The following is a 15,603-nucleotide window of genomic DNA, read 5'->3' on the forward strand; positions in this document are numbered from 1 at the left end:
ACTTGTATGCTAAATTTATCTATATCCTAGATTTTTTTAAAGAAAAAGAAAATGTATCTTCAATGTATCAGTATTCTCGTTTTTAGAAATATATATATTAAAAATATATAAAAAAAAATTACGCATCTTTAGACGTATCCATATCTTAGTTTTTTAGAAATTGACGAATCGCCGTATCCGATCGTATCCGTATCGTGTAGCCATATCTGTGTTTGTGCTTCATAGATTCAAATACCAATTATATGAATGAGATTCATGTAATTAAATATAAATATGATTTATATTGAGAGGAATTAAATATTTGGACATGATCCAAATATCAATTATATGGATGAGATTCATAGAAGTAAATTTAATATAAATGTGATTTATATTAAAATTATCATGTATTGTTGAGAGAAAATAAAGTTTATAGTTTATGTTGTATTTGATGCAATATAAAACTATAGACTACATGTTATATTTTTTATAACATATAGTGTATATATATATAATAAAGTCGTTATTATATATATATATATATATATTGTTTTATTTTATTAATTTAATTGAAATTAATTAAAGGGAAGCAGTTACAACTTCTTTCCCTCATTCTCTCAATTACTGTACATGGGATTAAGTTGGTTGTAAATGATTCTACTTCTTGGATTGGCTCTGTGAGAAAGTTCTCTCCAAGAGAAAAGTTCAATGTAGAAACTTCTTTCTCCTCCTCTCCATCTCCTTTCCCTCTTCCAAGAATTCAAGTAAAGCTCACAACTCTTGCTTGAATCCTTTATCTCAAGAAAATATAGTGGATTCTCTGTCCATTCTTGTTTGAAGGAGATCCGTGTGGAGATAGAGATCCCTAAGTATTTGATTTAAAGCATGTTGTAATCATATAAATACAAATTTTGTTGTTGTTTTATTATAAAACTTTATATTCAATCAAAATTGAATTTTGGACGATCTTTGCTTCCGTTCAAAGGATCTTTTTCTTAAAATTTCCTTTAATTTAACCATATTGAGTTTCAAAATCTAAGCTCTAAATATAAATTAAAAACAATTATACATGCACTAAATCAAAAATCTAATAAGATTATTCAAAACACATTTTAAAACATTTCTAAGATTATACACAATGTCCAATATGTTTTTGCCAAGAAATTATATTCTTAAATAAATCTAAAAAAAACTAAAAAAAAAAAAAAAAAAAAAAACTGACAACGATAGTTTGAGATGAGAGTTAAAAAAAAATTAGTGTTGGAAGAGTTAGACTTAATTTAGAATTGCTATAGCTTTTAAATAATTGTTGTTAGCTCTAGTTTCTTAAAAATAAGCTATGAAAGGAAGTGTAATAGTGTTTCATAAATTTTTAATTTTAAATTAGTAAAAAAAACAAGTTATAGTGTTACATAAACGAATACAACATTGGTGTAATTTAATTATATGAACTAAAGTAGGCTTATTATTTTAATTATTTTTACGATAATTAGATTATAATTTATTATACTATATATTATTTAAAAATTTATATTTGAATTTCAACTAAATTTATTTAATTTAAATTTTTTGATAAAAATGTAAGAAAAATAATTGTTATATAAAAATTGAATCAATTAATTTAAAAATATATGTAAAAAATATATTAATATGGAAGAATATTAATATAATGCATTAGGTTAAGAAAGAAGAAGATTTTTAGAAAAAAAATGAATCTAAAGCTAATGTTGTGAGGTTTTACACATTAGTTAGAATTCAAAAGGTGATTCTCATATATTAATTAATAATTTAATTTATCGTTAAGTTTTTTTTACAAAATTTTACGTTGCAAACGTAATTCGAAATGGAACCTTAACAAGGTAATTGTATATTAAGGGAGAGATTAAAAAAGAAAAAACGTTGAGATGGGTTAAAAAAAAGAGTAAGTGAATTAAGGCTGTCCACGTGATATGTGCATGGGAAATTCGGTCTTTCCAAAAGCTTTAAATAAGTAAGGACAAAAAACTGTCCTATTTATGCAAATAATTTTCAGCTTACTTGTTTTTTTGCAAATATTTCTACAAACTACCCTATATTTATCCTGTGAACAAACTACAATCAACAACTTAAAGTAACAAAATTAAAAGTAGCATCAAATCTTTTTAGAAAGTTCACTTAAAATTACATAACAACCAAAAGTAACAAAACTTGGTCAGTAAAAAGATGCATCTAGACTCATCTCTACTTCTTTGCTTGAACACAAACTTTGGAATAAAATTTTAAAAAAATTGAAATAGTTTCAATTCTATTAAATAATTTAAAAGTATAAACAAATAATTATTATCAAAATTAAAGTAACTTATATCATTATTACAACTAAATGTATAAAACTTTTCAAAATATTAAAAAAATAGGAAAGCTTATAAACGAATCAGTTTAACTATTGTCTCACTTATACCACTTAAATACAGCTTGAACTTAGAAACTATATTCTACTGTTAGTAACTCAAAACTGCAAATTGATTTTTGAGTTGGTCTAGTCAATTCCTAGTTTTTAGTAAATAGTTGAAGTTATTTTTAGTTGTAGTCAAGTCTAAGTTCCTATTCTTGTGGAGTTAGTGGGATTAGTTGCTAACATTATGGAATCTATTTTTAGACTTAAGATATGTATTTATAAGGAGTTTTCTAGAATGAAATAAACACACTTCCCATTTTTCTCATTTCCCTCTCATTAGTTAGCACAACAGCAGTATCAAAGCCCTCAATTCTTAAGGGATCTGTGAGTGAGAATCAGTTAAATATCTCGGAGAGAAACCGAGTGATATACCCGTGAGAGTTGTTAGAAATGGAATTAGGATCAAACAATCTTTCTTCATTGGCTCCACCTGTGTTTGATGGTGAAAACTATCAGGCATGGGCTATTAGAATGCAAGCCCACGTGGAGGGTTGTGATTATAGGGAAGCAATTGAGCAAGACTGTCAGATTGTTCCACTTCCTGATAACCCAACAATACATCAGATTGAGACTCACAAGGAGAGGGTCACCAGGAAGGCAAAAGCTCGAGCTTTCCTATATGCAGCTGTGTCTCCCGCCATATTCAACAGAATTATGCCCTTGAAGTCGACAAAGGAGATTTGGGAGTTCCTCAAAAGTGAGTATGAAGGTGATGAGATGATTAAAGGCATGAAAGTGTTGAACTTAGTTCGAAAATTCGAGAGAATGCAAATGAAGGATTCTGAGTCCATTAAAGAGTACTCAGATAAGTTAATTGGGATTTCTAACAAGGCAAAAGCATTAGAAACCAATTTTTCTGACAATAGATTGATTCAGAACATTCTAGTTTCAGTACCTGAGAGATATGAAGCAACCATTGCATCCTTAGAAAATACTAAAGACCTCTCCAAACTTAAGGTGATAGAAGTGGTTAGTGCTTGAAAGCACAAGAGCAGAGGAGGTTGATGAGACAAGAAGGAAGCATTGAGGGGGCATTTAAAGCTAGAGTGTAACAGGGAGAAGGTGGAAGAGAGAAGAAGAGAAGTGGCAGCAGTAGCTCAGAGTCTGCGGCAAAGGACACTGGTAGTACATGCAAGCAATGTGGGAAGCAGAATCATCCACATTTCAGATGCTAGAGAAGGCCATATATGAAGTATAGAAGATGTCATTTATTGGGGCACATTGAAGGATTCTGTAAGGAAACAAAAACTCAATAGCAAGGAGAAGCACATGTTGTAGTACAGCAAGAAGAAGATCAACTCTTTGTGGCTACTTGTTTCTCATCAGTCACTCAATGTGGTGGTTGGTTGGTTGATAGTGAGTGTACTAATCACATGACAAGTGACAAAGAGTTGTTCAAGGATCTTAATAAGTCATTCAATTCAAGGGTGAAGATACGAAACGGTGAGTATCTAGAAGTAAAGGGGAAGTGCACAGTGTCAATAAAGAGTTGTGTTGGAACCAAGTTGATTACTGAAATGTTGTTTGTCCCTGAAATTAATCAAAACTTGTTAAGCGTTGGTCAATTAGTAGAGAAGGGATTCAAAGTGTTGTTTGAAGAAGGAAAATGCCTTATTTCTGATTCCAATGGGAATGAGTTGTTCAAAATAAAGATGCAGCATTAGAGCTTCTAGTTGGATCCACTCGAGAAGGAGCAGGTAGCTTTCAAGTGTCAAGTAAATGACACTGAGTTATGGCACAAAAGGTTGGGGCATTTTCATTAAAAAGGGTATGTACACGTATGGGGAATTGATTTTCTGAGACTTTTGCATCAATTGCAAGAATGGATAAAATCAGGTTGTTACTGGCTATGTCAGCCTAGCATGGATGGAAGGTGTATCAACTAGATGTGAAGTCAGCATTCCTAAATAGAGTGTTAGAAGAAGAGATCTATGTTGAGCAACCAGACGAATTCATCATACGAGGAAAAGAGCATAAGGTTTATTTGTTGAAAAAGGCTCTCTATGGGTTGAAGCAAGCTCCTAGGGCATGGTACAGCAAGATGGATGATCACTTGTTGAAACTAGGTTTTTTATGAGTCGTTTTCAAGCTCTTAGGATCAAGTTAGGTGTTTGCAATATTTGAGTTAGGATGAGAATGTTAGTAACTCAAAACTGCAAATTAGTTTTTGAGTTGGTCTAGTCAATTCCTAGTTTCTAGGAAATAGTTGAAGTTATTTTTAGTTGTAGTCAAGTCTAAGTTCCTATTCTTGTGGAGTTATGGGATTGGTTGTTAACATTATGGAATCTATTTTTAGACTTAAGATATGTATTTATAAGGAGTTTTCTAGAATGAAATAAACACACTTCCCATTTTTCTCATTTCCCTCTCATTAGTTAGCACAACAGCAGTATCAAAGCCCTCAATTCTTAAGGGATCTGTGAGTGAGAATCAGTTAAATATCTCGGAGAGAAACCGAGTGATATACCCGTGAGAGTTGTTAGAAATGGAATTAGGATCAAACAATCTTTCTTCATTGGCTCCACCTGTGTTTGATGGTGAAAACTATCAGGCATGGGCTATTAGAATGCAAGCCCACGTGGAGGGTTGTGATTATAGGGAAGCAATTGAGCAAGACTGTCAGATTGTTCCACTTCCTGATAACCCAACAATACATCAGATTGAGACTCACAAGGAGAGGGTCACCAGGAAGGCAAAAGCTCGAGCTTTCCTATATGCAGCTGTGTCTCCCGCCATATTCAACAGAATTATGCCCTTGAAGTCGACAAAGGAGATTTGGGAGTTCCTCAAAAGTGAGTATGAAGGTGATGAGATGATTAAAGGCATGAAAGTGTTGAACTTAGTTCGAAAATTCGAGAGAATGCAAATGAAGGATTCTGAGTCCATTAAAGAGTACTCAGATAAGTTAATTGGGATTTCTAACAAGGCAAAAGCATTAGAAACCAATTTTTCTGACAATAGATTGATTCAGAACATTCTAGTTTCAGTACCTGAGAGATATGAAGCAACCATTGCATCCTTAGAAAATACTAAAGACCTCTCCAAACTTAAGGTGATAGAAGTGGTTAGTGCTTGAAAGCACAAGAGCAGAGGAGGTTGATGAGACAAGAAGGAAGCATTGAGGGGGCATTTAAAGCTAGAGTGTAACAGGGAGAAGGTGGAAGAGAGAAGAAGAGAAGTGGCAGCAGTAGCTCAGAGTCTGCGGCAAAGGACACTGGTAGTACATGCAAGCAATGTGGGAAGCAGAATCATCCACATTTCAGATGCTAGAGAAGGCCATATATGAAGTATAGAAGATGTCATTTATTGGGGCACATTGAAGGATTCTGTAAGGAAACAAAAACTCAATAGCAAGGAGAAGCACATGTTGTAGTACAGCAAGAAGAAGATCAACTCTTTGTGGCTACTTGTTTCTCATCAGTCACTCAATGTGGTGGTTGGTTGGTTGATAGTGAGTGTACTAATCACATGACAAGTGACAAAGAGTTGTTCAAGGATCTTAATAAGTCATTCAATTCAAGGGTGAAGATACGAAACGGTGAGTATCTAGAAGTAAAGGGGAAGTGCACAGTGTCAATAAAGAGTTGTGTTGGAACCAAGTTGATTACTGAAATGTTGTTTGTCCCTGAAATTAATCAAAACTTGTTAAGCGTTGGTCAATTAGTAGAGAAGGGATTCAAAGTGTTGTTTGAAGAAGGAAAATGCCTTATTTCTGATTCCAATGGGAATGAGTTGTTCAAAATAAAGATGCAGCATTAGAGCTTCTAGTTGGATCCACTCGAGAAGGAGCAGGTAGCTTTCAAGTGTCAAGTAAATGACACTGAGTTATGGCACAAAAGGTTGGGGCATTTTCATTAAAAAGGGTATGTACACGTATGGGGAATTGATTTTCTGAGACTTTTGCATCAATTGCAAGAATGGACAAAATCAGGTTGTTACTGGCTATGTCAGCCTAGCATGGATGGAAGGTGTATCAACTAGATGTGAAGTCAGCATTCCTAAATAGAGTGTTAGAAGAAGAGATCTATGTTGAGCAACCAGACGAATTCATAATACGAGGACAAAAGCATAAGGTTTATTTGTTGAAAAAGGCTCTCTATGGGTTGAAGCAAGCTCCTAGGGCATGGTATAGCAAGATGGATGATCACTTGTTGAAACTGGGTTTTTTATGAGTCGTTTTCAAGCTCTTAGGATCAAGTTAGGTGTTTGCAATATTTGAGTTAGGATGAGAATGTTAGTAACTCAAAACTGCAAATTAGTTTTTGAGTTGGTCTAGTCAATTCCTAGTTTCTAGGAAATAGTTGAAGTTATTTTTAGTTGTAGTCAAGTCTAAGTTCCTATTCTTGTGGAGTTATGGGATTGGTTGTTAACATTATGGAATCTATTTTTAGACTTAAGATATGTATTTATATGGAGTTTTCTAAAATGAAATAAACACACTTCCTATTTTTCTCATTTCCCTTCTATAGTTAGAACAACGTCTACAAATACGTCAATTCAACATCAAAACTTAAAATTCAATTCAAACTTAGGCATAATTACAATTTTACCCTTACATCAATCTCTAATTCAACATAGATCTTCAACTTCAACGTGAAAACATTAATAGATTCAACTAAACTTAGAAACTACTCCCTACAATCAAACTATCCTTCACCTCCCCTCAAAACTTTAATCTCAAACTCAATATAATAATTCAACTCAAAGAACGTTACAACTAAAAATAATGAAAGCAATCAAAACTATCTTAAGTTTACTTTTACCTTATCCACCATCTACAAATAAATGAATAATAACAACCTAGTTAAAACATAAACTTTGAAACTACTCCTTAACTATTCCAACTCTACCATCAACACGACATCACTAATCACAAATTCAAAAAGAAGAATCAATAGTTAACTTAAATTCAGAATAGCCAATATATAAAGAAATTTAGTTTCATAAATATATGACAATATATTAGAGTTCCTACCTAGTTAGATTTATCTTCTTGTGTCGAGTGGGATGTATGGTATTTTAATCCCCCAGATAAGTCAACTAGATCTCCATGATATATCTATTGACTATAAGATTAAGATACTTGTTTTTTCATATTTATTAACGTAAAGTTTCGCTCTTTCTAAAAATCAAGCTACTTCTACTATAATATAGCGCGTACACACATACATAAATGCACAAGCCTACATGCACAAGCACACGCACACACATGTATGTACACATACACATAAAAACACCGAGTTCAACATTATAATGAGGGTTCAATATAAGCTAGACTCACATGGTCCAGTGATATGTTTAATGGACAACGACGATGTTAAGTGTCTATTTCTTGAGCTAAATTGTAATGACCTCAAACATTTGTTAGTGTTAAGAAGATATACGAAGATAGAAACGTGTATGACATTGAGACAAAACACTAACCTTTGTTTGACATAGATGGTGTTGGGCCCGTAATATTTTCGTATGTTATATCTACGAAAAATGACGACTTCAACCCATGGGATTCACAAATGACACACCAGTATGTTGGCCAAAAGCGGGTTCATAATCATGTGTTTGAAGTAGTTGTGGAGAATGATTGTCAAGACACCGACGAGGATTTTGGAAATGAAATTGGAACCGAAAATTTTGTTAATTAGTGTGAGAATAATTCGGCAAGTGAACCACATTGAACTCCAAGCCAACCTACTAATTTGGATACACCACAAGAAACTCAAGTCCTTCGTAATAATTTTAGTCATTTTCTTGGCAATATGCCACGAAAGCTTGATATAGAAGCTGAGTGTGGCTTTTCAAGAGGTAAACACCTGAGAGCAACGTTAGTAGTGAATTGGTCATGTAGTCACAATCTTCATCTAGTATGAATGTAGATCTAGGGCAAATATTCTTCTCCAAGAATGATGTAAATATATGGTTGTCAACAGTTCAGGAGAATTTTGAGATGTGTGTTCGAAAATCAAATAAAAAACTATATTTTGTGCGATGTATCCACAATACATGTAAGTGAAAATCTGTGCAGTGAAGATGGAGAGATGTGACATATCCAAGATTATAAAAGTTATGGCTATGAACATGTTTTCCATTGAAGTTCTGTATCATGACCACTGGCAGGCTAGTGCCTTTTTTGTAGGTCAATTAATTAAGGACAAGTTTAGGGTTGTTCGTGCCGAGAAATCACGCAATATAATTAAAGACATACGACAAGAGTATGAGGTGAATATAAGCTACGATAAGGCATGGTGTGCAAGGGAAACTTCTTTTCGTCTTACGAAGGAGACATTTGAAGAATCGTACGCTTTATTGCATGTTTATAGGGAAGTGTTAAAGATAGAAAATCTCGAGACCATTTTCGCATGAAGCTTGAAGATGACAAATACTTCAAGTACATGCTGGTTGCGAGGATATAAGAATTTTCATCAAGTGATAGTTGTAGATGGCACGCATTTGAACGGTAAGTATAAAGATACGATGTTGGTCGGTATTGCTATGGACGACAATAATCAATTTACCCTATGGCTTATGTTGTTATAGATAATGAGACTAACTAATCGTGGAAGTGGCTTATGATGTATTTCAAAAATTAACTTGGAGATTGTCCCAATTCGGTATTCGTTTCAGATCGTCACCATACTTTAACCCATGTTGTTAATGTTGTATTTTAAAACGCATTTCTCGGGTTGTGTACTTTAACCCATGTTGTTGATGTCGATACAAATTTCAAAGACGCGGGGGTGAGTAACTTGTTTGATAAAGAGGCCAAAGCATTATGGGAGTCAGAATTCAAAATATATTGGGACCAAATAATGGACTATAAAGATGATATCCTTGGATGATATCTGGAAGAAGTTGGCATTGAACGATGGTGTTGATGTTATCAAGATGGGAGTTGATATGATACCATGACTAGCAATGTCGCTGAATGTTTCAATTCACTTGCTGTCAAAGGAAGGAAGTTGCCGATTGTTTCTTTTCTTGAATTCATTAGAGAATTTATCTGAGATTGGTTCTACGATGGCGGAACCATTGGTCAGCTAGTTCATCGACATAATCAAATTATGTAGAGACGATAATGTTAATTTAATGTGCAAAAGTGAGACGGTACAAGGTCAAAAGAATTTATTTTGATCAGTTCCATGTGAAGAACGGCGGGTTGGATGGTGTTGTTAATCTCAACACATTGGAATGTAGTTGTAGACAGTTTGATTATCTAAAAATTCTGTGGTCGCATGTTATTGCAACAGACGGAGAGCGAAAGACCAACTCATTCACTCTTTGTAGCCGACTTTATAGCGTTGAGTCTCTTGTACTTGTATACGCAGAATCAGTAACTCCACTCGACCATGTTTGTGAATGGAAGAAACTGGCAGATTATTTCGAGATTAAGATTCTTTCACCAATAAGGTTTGTTAGAGTGAGCCGCTATCAGGTGCAACGAATTCCATCCATTAAAGAACACCATAGAGCCAAGAAATGCCAATGTTCTAGTGGCACGAGGCATAACAAAAAAAACTTTTAATGAACAATTAATTATCACGAATTGCAATATAGTAGTGGGACAAGAAAATACTCAATGAATTGTTATTTAGTTTAGAAAATAAATCTGCGAGTTATGTGAATTGCGAAGTAATTTTATTTCAGTAACATTCTCAATCAAGGATCACAATTCTTGATGATGGTGCTCGTTCTCAATCCTTGATGATGAAGCTTGATGCCGATCCTCGATGATGGTGCTCAATCCTGATCCTAAACTTGTTTTTATAAATTTTTTAGACGTTAAAGTATTGGCTTCTCTTGTAATTGTATCCCTTCATTAATTCTTGCATTTTAGTAATTATGTCGTTAATAATTTGCATCAATACTGATTATCACTCACGTTCATCTCTAAATCCACTCTAATTCCATGCATTGGAGAACATTTACTATTTCACAATTACATTTATGAACATTAAATTATACAATGGACTAAGAAGAGAATCTATCAGCCCACAACTAGCATATATTTGAGCCAAAAATCTATGATCTTCAATTATACGAGTGAATATTTGGTCGAGGTCCCCGTGACTAAATACTCGAAGAATATCATATAGAAGATGTCACAGTCTAACGTATTTTTGCCTTGGATTTTACCAGTGTCTGCATGGTACATCATCTATGGACCAAGTTGTAGACTAGGTTTCTTATCAATATGACCGTAGTAATTTCATAGGGATGGCAATGTGTGGGTCAGTGATGTAAAAATGAGTTGAAGATCAATATGTGAAATGTACGATGGTAATGAGTCGTACAGTATTAGCCGATATTCACATCTTTCACAACCAGTATCCAATGTTCACAAAAATTGTACGACGTGTATACAAAGCTAATATCTGCCCCATGCAGGTGATGCTTCATTTTTACCCAACACCATATCGATCAGCGATTCCTCGCGTTCCCATACCTTTTCTGCATCCACCAAACTCCACCGAAATATAGACTTGAACAAAACTGGTGTAGAAGTTTAAGTGATAATATGTGCATGATAAAATAATATAAAAATAGTATTCATATAAGGACATGTCGTGCAGTAGCCAAATTATACATATGGTGTATGCAAATGGGAAAACGGTGAATCTATGTATACATATCTCTGGGTCGCGATCTAAACTTCCTACATAGAAATTGTTGTATGGTTCCGAGTACCTACAATCTCGATCAACATTTTTTTTAGTACCATAATTTCAAAAAATTAGTTAATGGATATATGAAATGAAAATAATTTACATATTACTTACCTCACACTTGACCCAATATCCATGATTAGTTCACGAAACACTTGTCGAACAATGTAACCCATCCAGAACAGGGCCCATCTCCCCAATACATGCAACTCAACATAGTCAACAACATATCAATTATATGAATTCAACCACTGAACCATTGCATGTACCTAAACGATCAATTACAAGAAGCAAGACAAAGAAGATTCAAGAGGCATTCATACTATATCTTCAAAACCTAGCAAATTCACAAGAATTGACAAATAACTTTGAGGCCAAATTTTACATAATGTTAGTTCGATGAGTCAATAAGAGAATGACATGAAGATGTCATGGAAAAGTCCTATGATTTGGAATGTGACATGGTGGTCAAAAAAAGTGTGCAGATTTTATGAAGAAAATGTTGTCAAGTGTGCACTGCATGGGAAAACGTGATGTCAATGAAGGAACTTTAAGTAAATATGGCCTATGAGCGGAAGCGGATCGTCCAAACTTCATTGTGAAAGAACTCATACATTCACAGTCATACTTAACAGAATATGCATTAAATCATAAATTACAGCATGCTTCATGAAATAAAGACAAAGGTTAGAGAGACAATACCTTTGAAGAACACTTTCTTCAAGTATATACCTCGATCAGTCACGAACTCAATGAGCAAGAACTCGATCTCCCTCCAACACCAGCAACGAGTATAAACTCGATCCTCGAACAACCGGACACTACCACAATATTACCTTGGTATTCTCACATCTAGGAGTTGTAGGCTCTGTCTAATTTTGGATTGACGGAAGATTTAGAGTGGAAGAGGAAACGATCGAGTAAATGATGAACTATCGTGTACAAGATGAAATTCTATTACATAGACTGGATACTCGATCGTGTAGACTCTGAAGCTATCGTCTAATAAGCTCGATGTTATCGTGTAGTCACTCAATAGGTAATTATGTTTGACTTCAATCGTTTTAGATTGTTAAATCAAATTTCATTTTATCCCACAATTACCATAAAATCGTGTAACCACCCATTGAGGTTGGTTATTAAGAAAAAGAAATTTAATTATTAAATAATTAATAAATTATAAATAAATATGAGAACTAACTTATCACATTATATTTATAACCTATAATTTTAATATTCAATATATAAACAATAATTCTTTTTGTATTTTATGACATTTAATATAAATTATATTTATATTAAATTTAATAACTACGAATCTAATTCATAGAAATTATATTTGAATCATATTCAAATATTAGTTCCTCCAATAAAACAATAATGTATCAAATACATTATATCAATTATATCATATATAATTGAATTAATTTAATTATGTCATATATAATCAAATTCTCTCTTATTAATTTGAATATTTCAAATTAACCCAAAAACTGATTCTCAACTTGAATCCATTGAGCTACCCAGGGGACCTTATGGACCGGTAGCTTGAAGCTCCAATGGTACGTGAATAACTAACTAAACTCTTTAATCACATTATCTACCATCTGTTAACTATCGGACAATCCACTAAAGACCGACAGCTGCACTCATCACACTACAGATATATTTCTGTATCCATTGGATACAACAAATCAACAGTACGATGACCCTTTAAAAATCGCTCGTAAGTATAGCTTAGACAAATTACCATTTTTCCCTAGTAGTTACATCTAACTCCTTATGTACAATTGATTCTTCTAATTAATAATAGATCATAGTCCTACTATAGCTAAACCCCTCTCGGGCCAAGAGAGGGTATGGCACCACATTGTTCAAGCCGCAGAATCAGCCTTTATGGAAGCAATTTATCTACTTATCTCTACTTCAGGGAAGGAGTGAATTCCATCTTGTGTAACTGAGTTCCCAGCTCCCGAATCAGACGAATACCCAAAATGGAAGGCTAGTTGAATTAGTAATCTGGCAACTCTCACCCATGCAAATCAAAGAACCACCCTCACAGGTAGAAGTTCACAACTCACTCAAGATTAAGGTCATGTTACCTATGGTCATCCTAGTGAAATGAAAGTCTCAATTCTGAATGGCATTATCTAACGAGACTAAACATTTCATGGTTCGGTCTTATACAAACTTCTTTATATAGAATATCCTCACTCGCATGTCTAATATACGAATGATAGTGATCATATCATTTGTAGCACTTTACAACATTTGTAACACCTACAAAGTGGGTCATACTCGTAGTGTCACCAGGGTAAGGTATCCTCCTTTATCCATATACTACAAACCATTTAGGTTATCACTTAAAATGCGATCCACTTGTATGTCTACACATACATGTTTAAGTTACAACGATAACCATGGATCTTAGTTTATTGGTTTGTGGTTAATGCAACTAAAATATCAAATATTTCATAGACTGAAGTGAATAAAATATCATATATTATAATTCACAAAATGTTTGTTAATACAAATGTTTACAAACTATAGGACCCTACGAGATTTTGGGCATCAACCCCAACAATCTCCCACTTTTCAAACATGCACATTTACTTTGTCGCCTTCTATATGAGATATTATTTAAAGACTTTCTACATTTCTAGTTTTGCTTTTCGACTTATAATTTAGTATGCAATTAAGTTTCAAGTTCCTAGATGTTATTTTCTACAATTTGCAATTAATTGTATTTGAATGACATTCTAAGTTTCTTGGTTTATCCACTACCTTTTGGCCTATAAAATGGCTTGTACTGTTCTTGAAAACTCAGATGATCAATATTGAAAAGCTTGTTATTGAACCTTTTGATGTCGTCTTTTCTTTCAAATCTTGCTTTAGATTTGATGTTTAAATAATTTCATTGGATTAGTCTTGATCAAACTAATTTTGGAGTGAGTTGTCTTAGAATCTAAGAGTGACCAACATAGATTCTATGTTTGATCCAAGTTAGCTTTCTTTATGAGTGCTAGCAAGGATTCTAGAAGGACCTCTAGCTTTGCATCCAACAAGCATCACAGATACTTTTCATTTGGTATCAGAGAATTTGGTCATTGTTCTTAGTCGACTCCAGAGGTGTTATCATTACTTTATTTCAATTTATTTCCATTTCAATTTTTTTTCTCTCCAAGCAATATCTTACATTTGTAATACAAGGCATACTACAACTTGTCATGAAATCTTCTTCAAATCTGCTCTTGGATCATAATAAAAAATCAAGTAGCACAAAAAAAGGAAAAAAGTCTGCAACAAAAAAAGACAAAAAAATAGTAGCGAAAAAAAAATCAAAGAGAGGAACATGAAAGTTCTTATCGTTAGTTTGAAGAAAAAAGTTCCAGATTTATTTTTTTTAGTTTTTTAGCCTAATTTTGAGTTACTCTATTCTTATTTATGAGAGTTGATCATTTTGAAATGGTTTTCATCAAATTTTTAGTGAGATTTCACACAAAAAATATAAGTCAATTCTTACATCTTTGACCTAGTATCAAAAGCCTACCTTTGAGTGATAAACACGAGTGTTCTTGATTGAAATTGATGAAAAGTGTGGTGAGGTCCTTTTATTATTAAATTTAAAATGTCACAAGGAGAAGGAGTATCACAAGTACAAGATACTAGTATGGCTATTCTTCAAGACATTCATGGCATGATGGAAATAATGAGGGAAGATAAGTAAGAAAGAAGGGTACAACAACAAAGAAAAGAACGAGCCTTACAAAAAGATGAGGGAGTATTTGACTTAGTTGAACAAGAAAGACAAATTGAAGGAAGAGGAAGCGTGAGAGGATGAGGAAGAAATAATATGCAACCTAGACAATGAGAAAGAATCCATGAAGATAGAACATGGGTTTGATTGCAAGACATTTAATGAAAAATAAGAAAATGAGACTTGTCATTGTCGAATTCACTAACCATGCCGAAAATTCGTATCAATATCTCAAATTCGAGAGAAGGGGAAAGGAGGAGGATTCCATTGATATCTAGGAATAACTTGAAGAAGCCATGAGAAAGAGGTATGTTCCAAGACATTATGAAAGAGATTTGAAAACTAAATTGAAAGCTTTAAGGCAGGGAACAAAACGTGTGGCTGAATATTATCAAGAGATGGAAACTTTGATGGAAAGAGCAAAATTCGAGAAGAAGAAAAAGACACCATGTCTACATTCCTTGGAGGTTTAAATCGAGAAATTTCTCATCATATTGATAGGTATCCACAACTTTACTTAGAAGAAATGTATCATTATGCAATCAAAATTCAAAACAATCGAGAAAAGAAAAGGAACATTCCAAAAGGTAAAATTATAAAGCTAATACCTTTTCAAATTCTAATGTTTTGAAGAATGATGGTTTTGTGAATATGAGTGAAGCAAAAGGTAAGTTTGAGACTCTCAAAAGAATGGAGGCCGGGAGCACCAATATTAAAAAGAATGAAGCTTCAAAGAAGGTAAAAGAGAAATTTAGTTCTATTTAAATGTTAAA

This window comes from Benincasa hispida, chromosome 10 (genome assembly GCF_027475165.1).
Source record: "Benincasa hispida cultivar pf3 chromosome 10, pf3_genome.v1.1, whole genome shotgun sequence".
Taxonomy (NCBI): Eukaryota; Viridiplantae; Streptophyta; class Magnoliopsida; order Cucurbitales; family Cucurbitaceae; genus Benincasa; species Benincasa hispida.